The following is a 16,572-nucleotide window of genomic DNA, read 5'->3' on the forward strand; positions in this document are numbered from 1 at the left end:
ATAGTGATTCATAAGAATTTTTAAAGTACCACAAGTGCATGTAGGAAAAAGGATCGTAAATGGAAAGCTCATCCCAGAGTGATTTCAACTTACCATAATAAATACTGACAGAATCGCGTTCTTGAAGAAGACTGGCTAAATCCTTCTTTAACTGAAAAATTCATGGACTGTTTTGTTGGGAAAAAGATCATACAGGTCTTGCCAAATCTCGTTATCATCATCGAGAAGACCAAAAAATAATTTAAGTGAAGGACTAGTGGAGTTCTGGATCTAGGAAACAACCATATCGTTGCTCCTCTCCCATAGATCAAGTAATGGATTTGTAGGAGAGGTAGGTTTCAACAGGGTACCAGAAATGAAGCCAAGCTTATTCTTGGCTCGAAGAGCACGTCGCATGGCTCTAGACCATGTGGCATAATTATCGGTGGTTAGAAGTTCAGAAACGAGGGTGATGGCCTAATTATTACCATGATCAAGACGGAAAGGGTTTGAGGGATCAATGAGATTGAGGTATAAGGGATGGGTATGCGTGTTCAGGGCCTGTTTAGGATTGCGGTGAGAGATCTAAAAAGTGCAGTAGAATGGTCTAAAGTGCTTAAATAATAAAATTTATCCGTTTGGTAGTTTTATTTCAAAGTACTTCTAAACTAAGAAAAAGCAGAAAACTACATTTCAATAAAAGCATCAAAGTGATGCTTTTTATCAAAAGCACTTTAACACAATGACAACTTTGTCCATTTATATTTTTCATTATTCTCCTATAATCTACTCAAGATTTTGCCCATAAGTATTTTTCATTATTTTCCTAGCACCTATTCATCGTTGAAGAGATTTTTTTTTTCATTATAATTACTGAAAAATCTATTACACTATTTTTGTTTTTATTTTATTATAATATTTGATTTTTATTAAATATATGCCCTTTTATGTCATTTCTATCTCAAAAGGTGATTTTTAATTTTTTTTTCAAACAAATCTAATATATTTGAAAGTATTTTGGACATACGGATCCCAAACAATAAATAATTTTTTAATAATAAAGTTTAACATATGAAGCTTTAAACTATAAGCCTTAAGTTAAAAGTAAAATTTTCTACCACAACCTTTAGTTGGGAATTAGGATTTGGAAAAATGGGTGAATTGGGGCTCGGAGAATGAGGGCGTGGTGAGTGTGTTGGTGTTTCGTTTTCCATCAAGATTGCTTTTCAATAGCTCTCAATACCATGTAACAATCAGAGAGATGGAGCTCTGGGCAATAAGCACAAAAATAGAGAAGCAAACATCGACAGAGAAGAAGGATCAATTGGATTTCCAAAAATTGTGTACTATTCATTAAAGAAATGTTGAAATATATATAGCAAAAAAATATAAATGCCTAACAACTTGCTCTAATAACTTTATGACATGTGTAAAATGTAAATACAAATGAAATACAATTAAATATATGCAGCAACAAGATTTATGTAGTGTCCAAACTGAATGTCGTTTGTCCAGTGTCTTCTAACATGTACCTCCCTCCATTACAATTTGATAATGAATCTGATCTAAAAATAAGAGAAGGATCACCCTAACAACTTTATTTCCGAGTATCTCCCAATAACTAGAGACATAATAATGTTATAGGTGAGAACCTATTAACCCCTTAGTATTATTTATAAACTTCTAACCATCATGAAATCTAGATACTTTGTGTCACACTATAATTGGATATAGAAGTATTAATTTAGCCCTGCTGTAATTTATTAAATTAAGTGATAAGATTAAGATAATTTAAATTTATTAGATATAGGTGTGTATGATGAACTTTGCTATTCATAAGCCTCATATACCACACACCACATAATTTTTTATTTTTTTATTTTTTAAAATTCTTTTAAAATTTTATTTAGTTTTATTCTTCTTAAAATAATTGAATTCTTTTACTACTCATCTATATACCACACATTTGGTAAGAGAAATTTTTTTTAAAAATAATAAAAAGAGTGGTGTGTGGTGTATGAAGCTTATGAATAGAATTTTTCGTGTAGGATATAGAGTTTATGTCAAACAAATCATTTTTGACTAGGCCGTTGCAAATAAATTTATGCAGGTTTGTGGTTTTTTTGGCCTTGCATTAGGGTATGTTCAATGACACCAACTACTGAAACCTGAGATTCAGCCCCCGACTAGAAATAATGTTGGGGATGGTTCCAACTAACCCATATCGTTTTCGTTTTCTCTTCGTCAAATTCTTTACAGTCTTTGACCCACTCCATCAACTCGGCCTTTGATCATGGATGCGTCTTTGATCACTGCTCCGTCCGCTTTTCTTTGGTCTTAATAAGCAAGTCCAGTTCTTAAAGGCGCATCTAGGTCATTTCAAGATCGTCGTCGTAGTCGACTTTGTTACAGCCAATATGCAATCATATTAGGAAAGAGTTTTGGGTGGAGGAAAATTCAGCGTTGGCCGCTGGTTTTAGTCACCATAAGTATTTCTAGTATTTCAACACGGACGTTGAAATGGAATTGAGCAGGTATTTTATGTTGATTTTTGGAAACTACTTTAAAAATAAAAGTTATAAATCGATCGATCGAAGAAGAGTCATGCAAGTTATGCTTTGGTCTGCTGGACCTCCATGCTCATGTTTTCGACAATTCATCTCTAACGTGGTTTTTATAAAATTCTTGGGACTTTTCGAAACAGTCAAATATATATATTAGTCATGTATAAACAAGTGGACTTGCTCTTCTAATCACAATTTATTAATTTATTTGTATTCATATAAATATATTGAGGATTAATGAAATGGTTTTGTTGAGGGTTAATAAAATATGAGTTTTGCTACATTCAAGCAAAGTTGAGTACTAATCTGTATACCAATACTGATTCTTTCATACTTAAAATTTAAATTAGCATTATTTTTAATAAAATCTACTTTTTGATCAATCACAATAAATTGATACACATATTAGTGCACAAGTGTGCTTGCAATTAGACTTTTCTATAAAATATTAATAAAATTGGATTTGGGGAGCTACAGTTATTGAGCAGATTTAGAAAAAAAGAAAAAAAAGAAAAAAAAGAAAATGTAGCAGACGGTGGTCTGTCCACGAGCACTTGATACCATTATAAATCAAAAGACCCAGAGTGCACACCCGCAGCTGGACAGAATGCTCAAAGGAATGCGTATATTGATATACTCTGTTTTTGTACAGATTTCAGTGCCCATTTATTGACCCCAAAAGGTTTTACAAGATTGCAGGATTTATTGACACCAATTCCACCATAGAGGAATTCATGTTTCTAGAGGTTTCAACATTGTTCTGCTGTGCTGGCTTTGTGTGTGCTGCTGACTTGTCCTTTTCCTTAACAGGGAGTTACTGTTGTAAACTTAAAATCCTTCATATTTTAAACAGCCGGATGTGGGACGATTTTTGGCCAAATCTAGTCTATTTTCCACATATTTTCCAAAACTGATGCTTATGCCAAACTGGTTTGAATGCTCTAAAGCAGAAGAAAAATAAGCTGCATAAGAAGTGGAATTTAAAACTTGCATGTGTGCGAATATATATATATATATTAGATAATAGTGCATGCTTAGAATACGTAGTCTAGCTGTTTACAATTTGATGATGATCACATGATCGTTTATGGCGCACGTCCTATAAATAGCATCAAACGTTGGTTCCTTGCACCAACTGCAAACTTGGTAAATTCATTAAGAGACATTATCTTTGATCGATCGATCGCTGATATTACTCATTAATTCTTCATGGCATTCTCGAATATTAGCAACACGAAACCCTTTAGCCTGACCTCTTTATCCAGTTCCAACAAGCAGTACTGGAACATTGCCCAAGATCACGCGCTGGCTTCTTCCTCCTTGCAATATGCAGACAACTAAAGAAATAAAGATGATAATGCAGTAATTAGTACTTCTGTTTTACATTTTTCTGTTTATAATTAAGAACCGTATGTTTTTTCCAATTTCTAAACCTCATTCTCTTCGTTTGCAGAGTTGTTTTGGTGTCCAACATGCAAAGAAATTGGAAGTATGCAGGAACATACTGAGGAATGTTGTAGCAGAAGAAGCGGAAGATCCCTCTGAAGGTAGTATGATTGATGCAGTACAACGCCTGAACATTGATTACCACTTCCAGGAAGAGATTGAATCAATTTTACGGAGGCAATATGTAAGATACATTACTCACGGTGATCTTCACGTGGTTGCACTACGCTTTCGACTATTGAGACAACAAGCTTACTATGTGGCTCCCGGTAAGTATTCATGCTTTATTGAATCCGATCGAGCTCTGATCACAGTTTTATGGGTTTCTTTAGTACATATAAGAATGGAAGACATGTGGTGATCATGCATATATTTTTTGGAGCAGATGTATTTAACAAATTCAAGGACGCGGAGGGGATTTTTAACAAAGAACTGAGTGAAGACATTGATGGATTGATGGCTTTATATGAAGCTTCACATCTGAATATTGAAGGCGAAGAGGTACTTGATGAAGCTGGAAAAGTTTGTGAGCAGCTTCTGAAAGCATGGGAGAAAGATTGTGATAACATCAATCATGCCAGAGTTGTTGGAAAAAACTTTGGGACATCCTTATCACAAAAGCTTGGCAAGTTTCACGGCCAAAGAGTTTTTTGATAATTCCCAATGCTCAAGTGGACGGTTGAATGATTTACTTCAACTAGCAAAAATGGATTTCAATATGACCCAATCTATGCACCAAAAGGAAATTGCACAAATTTCGAAGTAGGTTTTGTGTATAATAACTTGACTATATATATATGTGTGTGTGTGTGTGTGTTCAGTTATTATACCATTACATACATTAATGTCATAGCCTCCCTTTAATGTTCATCTTTGCATCTTAGATGGTGGGGAGATCTTGGTTTGGCTAAGGAGCTAAAGTTTGCAAGGAACCAACCGTTAAAATGGTACATTTGTTCCATGGTCTATAGCGTAGATCCAGACTTGTCGAACGAAAGGGTTGAGCTCACAAAACCCATTTCTCTTATCTACATCATAGACAACATTTTTGATGTGCATGGGATGCTTGAGGAGCTCGCTCTTTTTACAGAAGCCATCAACAAGTATGCATCTGTTTCACAAAAGAGTTGGTCTTCATCTTGGACATTAAATGACAATTATTTGTGTGACACATTAGTTTCTTTTATCAACCACTTAAACTGACAATCACTTAAAATGTGCCATGTAAAAAGTGTGATTAAAAATGATAAAATAAAAATGAAGAGCATTACTTTTTACAGAACTAATGTTCCCTTTCCATATAACGATTATTCATTGCAAAATAAATTGTTGCACATAGATGGGATTTTGGTGCCCTCGATCAGTTACCCGAATACATGAAGATATGCTTCAAGGCTCTGTATGATATCACCGATGAAATTTGCCAAAAGATAGATCAAAAGCATGGCTCGAACCCACTAGACTCTCTAAGAAAAATGGTAAATGTCCATGAATTATGAAAATACTTTGCTAATTCCCACGTGTTCCTTCTCTACACTCGCAACATCTCGGTGAAAATGATAAAAATGACAACTCTATATATAATCTTTGCAGTGGGCTAGTTTGTGCAATGCTTTTCTAGTTGAGGCACAATGGTTTGCTTTAGGGCAATCACCAAAGTCGAGAGACTATTTGGAGAATGCAATTGTAGCTCAGGAGTACACGTGGTACTAGTTCACACTTTCTTTCTTTTGGGTCAACGAATAACTAAGGAAACTGAAGATCTTGTTGAGAACATGCCAGACATTATATCTTTTCCAGCAACGATTCTTCGGCTTTGGGATGATCTTGGAAGTGCCATGGTACGTTTGTTTACTACATGAATTTCACCCTTTTGAATACTCACATTTTGTTTTAAAATTTAAGCCAACATATCATTTGCATCATACAGGGAATCCTTGACCCTTTTCAATAAGATATATATCCATGGGAGAAATTAATGATGATCTACCTAATCATCCAAAAATAAACCAATTAGGTGAGGTTTTTGGGTAATAAACATCTTTTAGACTGATTGCAACGAACAGATCATGAGGTATGTTTTTATATATACACACACACACTCATATATATATATGTATGTATGTATATATTTATGCATACATATGTGTATATATATATACAAACCTATAAATCGGCTAGATATTTAGAATGAAGGAATGTTTAGGAGGTAGCGATCGGACTCCAATATTAATTGTTGGTTTTAGAGGAGAGAGAGAGAGGGCTCTGAGTGGGGGTGGGTTCTGATTTCTCTCTCTCTCTCTCTCTCTCTCTCTCTCTCTCTCTCTCTCTCTCTCTCTCTCTCTCTCTCTCTCTCTCTCTCTCTCAATGGTCAATGCGTAAATTTGGTGGCTAGTGGTTGTGTATCCATGACCATGGTATTTTTAAGCAATAGAAATCAAGCTCTATTATTGATATTAATGAAGGAAAAAAATGGTGAAAAGGAAATAATTATATTTGTATACAACTTGAATGTGCTTGAAATACCTATAAATAAAACTTGTATATACATATATGCGCATTTATATTAACGGTGTGACTAACGATGTTGTCTGATATTTGATGGAGCACAAGATGAATGCCATGACATTAATTTTCCAAATTAAGATGAATCCTTCTTATGCATGTAATTACTTAAATATAGAGTAATTTCATCACACATATGGTTCATGCAATTGTAGGATGAGAGTCAAGATGGCCGTGATGGATCATACATAGAGTACTACATGAAGGAACACCAAGATTGTTCAATCAAAGAGGCACGGAAGAAGGTTCTGAATTTGATTTCAAATGCATGGAAATGCTTAAACAAAGAGTGTCTCTCTCCAAATCCATTTTCGGCATCATTCACTAAGGCATCTCTTAATATTGCAAGAATGGTTCCATTGCTGTATAATTATGATGAAAATCATGGTCTTCCAAGCTTGGAGGAGCATGTAAAATTGGTGCTTTATGAAAGTGTGTCTGTGTAGGGCTGCTTTTTGAAAAATCCGAGCTCGATCTTTTTCATAATGTATACCAAAGAGCGCCCCCCATCTTTGAAAATTATATATTCTATATATGAGCTTGATACTCAAATAAATGAAGATTTTCTTCTAATAGATTTTTCCTAATTAATCAAAAACTTTGAATACTTTCTGGGGCCCAAAAGCCAACCTAGCAAGGAAGATTTGTCTATGATGCACTCATAACCTCTCTATGCACGAAAAAAAACTCTCCATAAGAACAAGGTTGTCTTTTTAAATTTAGAATGATTTGAATGCACTTTATTTTGAGCTTTGTGAACTCAAAATGTAAGCCATATATAGTGTCCACTTGAGGGATTCTTAATGCCCACATAGGCCTCAAGAACTTCTTGTGTTTCCTTAAAAAATTAATAGAAGCATATTCCATGATGGGATTATTTTCATAAATGAGAAGTTATGCAAACTATGTAAATATATACAAAAGTACACATAGTGCGATTAATAGTGGAATAAATTGTAATTAATGGTATCTTAAAATATGCCATGAGAAGACGGGTTATTTTAGGTCCATTGGAGCTAGCTGTTCATTTTTCCGTTTTCTCCCTCTCTAAGCTAATTGTGTTGTAATAAGCATTTTGGGTTAACTGTTGAGCAAAGCTCAATGTCCTTTTGTGGTGCCCCTGACTCCTATGTACGAGAAGGTGGGAATTGTGATACTAGGATGATGACAACAAAGGTTACACACCCCAACGACAAGTGCTAAATGCGTGTACATGCAAAAATTGTGCAACAAAAATTGCAATAGATAAATAAAAGATAGTCAACTAAGTATCAGAATTTTAAATACAAATTCACCAAGATAAAATCCTTTCAAAAGATTATACAGTTATCCAATAAAATATAATAAAAAGACAAAATACACAGCCAAAAAGGGAGAAATAAATCCCATAGCCAACAAGTGACCCAGGTCACTCCTCTGGTGGAGCCGAAGCCTCAGGATTGACTTCCTCATCTGCATCAAAATCTACGATTCCATAAAACGAAACCGTAGGGTAGGAATACCACGTGAGATTATGAGTCTCAATAAGTAACCAACTAAACAATCTAAGAGATAAAAACACATTTAAACAATCAACATGTATGCATGCACATATTAAAATATGCATGAAACCAAAACCATCATTTTTTTTGAAAATGACTATTTTTCCAACGCATGCCAAAAATCCATTTGGCCCAAACAAGTCCATTAAAAGAAACAACTACCATTTTTTCAGAAAATGACCCAAGTATAAAACCACAATTTTCCTATAAAATGATCCACATATCTATTTACCAAAATTTTCCATTTCCCACAAAATGGCCCACATATCCAATTATCTTGTATGCACTATAATCTCTCTTAGGGACCATCTGCACACCCTATCTCCCTTCATCACACCACGAGTAACGACCATGTATGTGTCTTCATAATAAGCGATGCCCAGCTCTAAGTCTAACGCGTTCGTAACCAAGCATCTTCTAACCCCTACCAGTAGAGGGGCCACGGAGACTAGATAATGCCCTATCTCGGCTTGGAGTTATGATACACATGTACTCAAAAATAATTTCTCAATATAAAAACCCATTTTTCATTCATAACACACAAAAAAGCATGCAACATAATGATAAATGTCATGACACAATGCACAATAGATAAATAACCCAAAACATGGCCAACCTCCAATCCGATCCAAAAATCCACACTCCTCAGACCCAAGGCTCGACACAACCAAACAGATTGCAAAAAATGTGTTAGAGTAAAAATATATTTAAATCCCATTAAATTCATTGAAATATTACTTAAAATGATGGAAGGAAAATTTAGAAGATCAAAGGTCACACCAAAAGTGGCGAAGCAGCTATAGACAGAGGTTTTACCAAGACTGGTCGTGGGTCTTGAAACAAGGAAAATCAAGGGGGAGCTACGGGGAGGCTTGGGCTGGGCATGGAGGAGATAAGGGAGGTTTATTGAGCTGATGGTGGTGGTGCACGACTGATATGGCCATGTGGGAGATAGGGAGCCTGTGAGAGAGTGAAAGAGTGTGGGAGGGGCTATGGGCTTCAAGTTAAGGGAAGGAGGAAGGGGTGGTCATGGTGATGTGGTGGTGCACGGTGGGGTTGGAGACTGGTGACAGCGACACATGTTGGAGAAACCAAGTGGGTAAACCCATTCGGGAAAGAGAGAGGGGAGCTGCGCATGAGGGGTGGATTGGTCTATGGGTGGCTAGGTTCGGTGGAGGGAAGGGTCTCCAACATACTATGAGGGCTGGGCTACGGTGGGCAGTGGTGAGGCGTGGAGGAGAAGGAGAGGAAACCATGGGTTTTGGGCTAGCTATTGCAGGAGGGGAGAGGCCATGGGGGTGGCGATTCGGCTGGGTCGCGATAGAGCCGTTGGCTGCAGGAGTGGATCGGGTAGGGGGGACTTTTCGTCTGGTGCAAGGGAGAGGAAGGAGAGAAATGGAAAGAAAGGAAATGGGGAAGAAAAGAAAGGGACTTGGGTTTTAATCCAGACCCTTCCTCTTGGGATCTTAAAACTGATCCAACAGTGAGAAAATAAGCATAGAGTTAACTAACTTAAATTAAGTAGAAAAAGCAAATAAAACACAGCAACTTAGTAACAATAAAATGAAATAATAAAAACCAACAATAAAAATAATTTAAAATAAAGAGTCAATAAATAATAGACAATAATTAATAACAAGAAAAAATACAATAAATTAAATTACACAACTCAAGCAGTAAAAACGATAAAATACTATAATAATAATAATAATAATAATAATAATCAATTTAAAATAAAGGAACCAATAAAATAATAGTAAAATAACTAATTAAAAATACAAGGAACTGAGGGATGTCTAGGGGAGAGCATCGACCGGTTTGGACAGGATAAACCGACTGGATTGGCCATTTTTAGACCTGACTGGGCCAGGGATTTTTAACCCCGAATCGGACCGAATGAAAAATTAAATATATATATATTATTTATATAAATAAGTGTATAAATTAATTATATATATATATATATATCACAATATTACATAAGTATTATATTCTTTAATGTATAACTATAATATATAGTACTTGTATATATTAATACATTAACATATTATAAGAGTTATAGTATAAATTATAGTATATGTATAAATTTGTAATAGTATTAGAATAGTTAACTTAATATGTTAGTATCAAATCACTATAACTACATACAGTATTAGTATAACTACATAGAATATTAGTAATAAGAGTATTACAATTATTTAATATGGTATTATATTGTGTCATAGAATATTACTAATTTACTATATACTAAAAAACTCATAGTATTAGCATGTTACTAATATATATAAAATAGTATACTATATGTATATATATTACGGATCGACTGGACCGGATTGACCCGGTCCTTAGGGAGTCAGTCTGGTCCAAGGTGGAAAAATCCCCAGATTCCGCTTGGGATCGAATGAACATCTGGAGCGTTGGGACATGCAACACAAGGTTACATGCCCCTGTTCATGACATATAGGATGCAATATTCCTATCATGCATCTAGCATTATGCAATATTCACAGTGGATAATTTTTTTTTGAACAATACTATGTATCAAATTTATAATATCCCAAATAGTTAAATCGTAATCCAAGCATACTTAACAAAATAAACATCCACAATTTCAGTACGAGTCTCAGAAGGATGTAATCTTAAAAACATAGGAGACCAGACTCCATATTTACATTACCAAAAATATACTATTGAGGAAGTTCGTCGAGTAACTCATGTAACTCGACTAATGAGGCCATACTACTGTCCAAAAACTACCTATGGAAGTTGTAAGCTCCACATCATGTCTGTGGTGTCTAGTCAATCTCCTCTAGTCTACCAGTATTTGCTCTCTGCTCTGATCCTGACACATCGCCTACCATTCGGGAGGAATGGTAGTTGGGATTACCACGGTGAGATTTGATTACAAATCTCAGTAAGTTAATAGGAAACTCCCACACAGGTTAATGATGCATACATGGTAGTAAAATCATGAATGTATAATTAAAGTCATAAGTAAGCATAACATAACTTGATATATAGCATGGCATAACTGACATAACCTGAATTGAAACATGAACCGAACTTGACTTGATATGACATGAACTTCTACTTAAAACATAACATGGACTAGCAACATAACAAGAACGTAAACTTGAAACATAGCATGGACTTGAAACATATATAACATAAACATGGACTTGAACTTAACATAAACCTGAGCATAACATGACATAAACGTGAACTTGAGATATAATGTGAACATGAACATAACATAACATGGACGTGAACTTGAATATAACATGTATTTGAGCATAACATGACATGAACATGAACTTGAAACATAACGTGAACATGAACATAACATAACATGAACATGAGTTTAAACATAACATAAACGTGAACATAACATGATATGAACATGAACTTGAAACTTAACGTGAACATGAATATAACATAACATGACCGTGAGCTTGAACATAACATAAACATGAACATAACATGATATGAACATGAACTTAAAACTTAACGTGAACATGGACATAACATAACTTCAACGTGAGCTTGAATATAACATGACAGCAGATTTTACTCCTTCACCATAGTAGTCGACAGCGCATAGCCTTGACCGCAGTACCAGGTAGTGCGTATCATCCTTCTGTAGTACGGCAGATTATACTTCTTCACCATAATACTTGGCAGCGCATAGCTTTGACCATAGTACCAGGCAGCGTGTATTATCCTTGACTGTAACAAATTGCTTATTCTTAACTTCTTGACATAAACTTGAAATCTTGTTCAATAGACTTAATTAATAACTTGACCATATAGGTGCTACATGGGTCCCCTTGAGCCATGTGTCCCTGCCGATTATAGCATCACAACATAGGTTTCTATACTAGTTGTGAGTGTTTTAATATGTACTCCACAATTGTTGTGGCTTCATGTATTCTACGTGTCACAATTACTGTCTCACGTAGTGTATGCTCCACAGTTGTTATGGCCCCATACTTCATGCTCCACAGTTGTTGTGACCCCATAAATTGTTTGTGCCAATCTTACTGTGAACACATGTAAAATAAAATATGGCTCCATTGGCGTTAGCTCTTGGTGCGCTCTGGTGACCAATTAATTAGGCTCCATTCGCAATCTATTGACTGTACTTCGTCAACCCAGGAAATTTCACACCTATTTAGACACTCCAGCTTGAACAAAGGAGTTCTACTGGGATATTACCCCATCCTAGCACTTAGGGTCGTGATTGACCTGAATAACTTAACATGAATGTGATCGGACTTCTTTACTTAAGATGACATACATGCAACATATAGTAATATGTTACATAATAGATTGTGTAACAAATAAGCATTCGTGATAGAATAAATCATGCGTAATAGATAAACATGTAATGATGTAGCATGACATGGCATATATGATAACATACATACATAAATTGTAGTTCCCTCACCCATCATACATACACCGTAAATTGATAGTAAGTTAGAAGCTAACTTACCTCGATCATCGCCTTCTACGAGAATAAAGCGCGGAACACGAGAGACTGTAAGAGGGTATTCTAAAAGTTAAAAATTTAATTACTAACAATTGGAGCATGAAAACAAGCTAACTTAGAGTAAAATTATCATTTTACCCTCTACATGTGGGAAAATGAACATTTTACCCCTAACTTAAGGATTTCACATCCTAACTCTAAAAATTTTTAAAATTTACACTCCTCATGTAAATTTTGTCCTAAACTCAAATATCAACTCAGAAAAATTTAAAAAGAATCACAACTATGGAAAACACACTATGGACGAAACATCCATAGGCCATTTCTCTTGATTTTTGTTGCAATTCCTTCTAACTTCAAAACTCATGCTTAAACCAAAATTTTGTAACAAACATCTTCCTATCCTAAGTTTAAAACCATACTTAAAATATCCATTTATAAAAAGCTAATAATCAATACCAAACTTTTTTGTAAAAAGATCCAAATACTTGAATCACAAGCTTTGACCCTAAATCAAAACATAGCCAAGAATTCCAAAAAATCAAATCTTACTTCTAACATATTCATAACATCATACTAAGACCAACCATGTTTTAAATCATCAAACTAAATCACCAAAATCACAAAATAACACTTGGAGTTTTTGATTTTACACTTAGTCCAAAAACAGAAACTATTTCCTCAACTAGGTTTGATAAATCTCTTGATCAATGGCTTAAGAAGGTGAGATCTTCGAAATAAATAATCACATGATTTAATAATGTGTCCTAAAGAATATCCAACTATCAAAATTAAAATCGCATGGCTACAAATCAATAAAACATGGATCTAATCTAAAAACATCAAATCGTAGGCTAACCAAAATCCTCTTGCAAAGAAAAATCATATCTGTGAAACTAATACTAAATATCTTCAAAATAATATCCTAATATGAAAATAAGAGACTTGTGATCATCATATAAAAATATCAAAGCCTTTAGAGTAAGATCAAACTACAAAATATTCAAACCTTCTCCAAACAAAAACTGTTTTTCCACTTCCAATTTTCAAGTTTCTATATCTAAGAAAATCTATTTTCAAAAACTTTATTCATGCAACAAAACCTCAATGGAAACTCATAAACATATGCTAAAAACACTCCATAAATTTTTCGGACCAAGATATGTCCATTAGCTTGGTCAAAAACTCTAAAACATAACATACTCTCCAGTTTCACGCCCAGAATGATGTTTCCATGGTTAAAAATACTTTTGACCAACCAAATGACCATGGAATGATACGAATAATTTATCTACGGAAACTATAATCAAAGAAGAAAAACTTTTATGAAGGATTCATCATGTGAAAATACTTACAAAGGGTCAAAACTCTCCATGTAAAAAGACTCAAAAATCTGCCTGAGAGAGCTCTTTTAGATTTCTCTCTAAGAACGGGCTGAAGAAGTGATGAAAGGGAAGGAAGTGTGTCTTGTACGACTCAAGAATTCTGGAGGGGGAAGATATGGACTTGAATTAACCTTGATTTGAGGTGGCTATGTGACATAAAGTGGAGAATAGTGAGGGGAAAGGATTGCTTGCAGAAGCTGTGAGGTATAGAGGTTGATGGGGTGGGTTTCTCCATCTCATCAAGGCACTATTAGATGCAGCCAAGGGCAGTGGATGGTTTGCCATGTGGGAGAGGAAACTTCTTCAAGAAGCTTTGCCAAGGTGGCCAAATTCGTGGATTTTGGTGGGCCTCAACCAAGTAGACTTCAATTTGGGGCTTAAAGGGGGTTTGGTTAGGTTTTGAGATGCTATCAAACCCAAATTCAATTTTTCTTGGCCCAATCAAATTTTCAAGATTTAAAAGGTTGGATAATGATATCATAACAAGAATTTTAGAAATTAATAGCATGTGGAAGTGATTTAATCAAGTGATTAAAAATAATGTTAGAAATTGGATCAAAAAGGGTATGAAGGCCAACTTTAGGGTTTGGGGAAACCGTTTAGGGTTTCGGTTTTAATCAAGCTTTTGGGGTTTTTCAATTGAATTCTAACCATTTAGGATTTCACTAGGGTTGAAACCGTCTTTGATCTGGCTGAATTTGGTTGATCAGATGAAAAACGTTTTGCTTAGGTGGCATGATCTCACACTTTGATTTCCTTCACAAATCCATCTAATGGTTCCTTTTTGTGCCAAGTGTCTAATACTATTCACTATATGTGACTAGGATCTTGCCAAGTGTCCAAATAAAACTTCTCTAACCTAATTTGGACATTCTACACTGTGATTTTGAAAACTCTGTACTTAGTACGCTTATCGAGATTACTATTCACTCCACAAAAATGTGTAATAAAATTAGTACTAAAAATCCTAAATAATCATATTAACCTATAGTGGAAATCGTTTACCAAAACTCAACCCCGAAATGCCTCTAAAAATAAATTCATAGTTTCAAATAGTTGTTTCGTCCGAAATTATGAAAATGAATTATTGTGCTATAAAATCTTGAATATTTAACTGAGTCTAGTGGCGTAGACTATAATGTATTCTGACACTTCTAACTACCTCAAATAATTAAAATCACATTTCTGACACCATAGCGAGTGATAACACTGACTATGTTGACATGCTAAAACCTGCGATTAGTCGATTAGTGAAAACTTATGGAGTTTTCACGAGATTCCTAAAGTCTATAGAATCCCACCATTGAATTTTTAGCCAGTTGTTATATCCAGTCCGGTCCACAAAATCTTCCCGGACTGGACCAAACTCCCCTCTAGATGTCACACCGTTGATGGACTTCGTTTAACCAAAATTTAAGGCCCATTGGGTAAATATATATTTTATTTACTGGGTCTCTTCATTGTATAAATTTATACAATCTTTTTGCAAGTGGGTTGGGATAACAAGGTGTACCTAGACTCTAAATTAGCCCCAAGTTCGGAAAATACCTCAACCTCCACATGTTTAATTGGCAATTCACGGCATATGAAATACTAGGCAATCATCACCTTTATTCTTTTAGGATCATATTTCTTAATCCTTGAGAACTAGAACCTTAACACCCTTGATTGTAATGGTATTTTATCATTTCCAAGACTTCTTTATCTAATAGGAGAGAGATGACAAGAAAATCATACGTGGTGTGTAATAATTACATAACGCTTTATGGTCGATGAGATCATCAAGCTCAGCCTTTGTATAATGACCACATACCATAGAGTGATTGTTTAAAGTTTTTTTTGGCTCTACCTGCCAATGAAGGGAGGGATGGTGTAGTGTTTTGAGTATTCAAGGAGAAATGTATTAAAAGAGTTGTGTTTTCCTCCAAATCCAATCAAATATGAGCAAAATATAGACCATCACTACCACCAGATATTGTACCACCAAAACCACTAAAAGTATCTTAAATAGAAAAATTTGAGAAACATATTAGGGAGTGAGGGCCTTAGGCAAGCAGCTTAGTCACCTTGCCTTTGTGCCGCCCTTGATAATATCCAAGTTGTAAAATAGCCCAAGGACTACATAACAACATAGCAAAGATTTAAAAATGATTATTTCACCCTAGAGCATATTACAATGTAAAATAGCCTCCACATGCTTCATTGGTTTTGTTCCTTTTTTTTTTCTTTAATAAACATACTAATTTTGTGAAATAATAAAAGTGTGAGATTAGATCCTACTTCCTACGAGTTCACGTGATGACTTGGATGAAATCTTCCTTTACAATTGCATGTTGGACTAAAATTGTAACGCCCATCCTTATGGTAGGTCCTTTAGAAAATAATTTTAAGAAAATAGACAGGAATTACGGTTCATTTTTAAATTTCTTTTCCTTCCATACCAGGATACAAAAGACATTATGTTTATAAATAAAACATGTTTCTTAATTTAAAAGGTTATAGCAAAAAATATTAATTTTTTTTTTTAAATTTAAAGTCTCTCGTACAAAACGTTGTGCCTAGGCTTTCGTGCTCTTCCCCTTAGGCCGTGTTTGTCCTGC

General features: G+C 34.8%; 1 pseudogene; it reads left to right on the forward strand.

Annotated features, from left to right (window-relative positions):
- Positions 1 to 2,499: 2,499 nt before the first annotated feature.
- Positions 2,500 to 7,000, forward strand: LOC122276932 (annotated as a pseudogene).
- The last annotated feature ends 9,572 nt before the right edge of the window (positions 7,001 to 16,572 follow it).

This window comes from Carya illinoinensis, chromosome 9 (assembly GCF_018687715.1).
Source record: "Carya illinoinensis cultivar Pawnee chromosome 9, C.illinoinensisPawnee_v1, whole genome shotgun sequence".
In the NCBI taxonomy this organism is placed as follows: domain Eukaryota; kingdom Viridiplantae; phylum Streptophyta; class Magnoliopsida; order Fagales; family Juglandaceae; genus Carya; species Carya illinoinensis.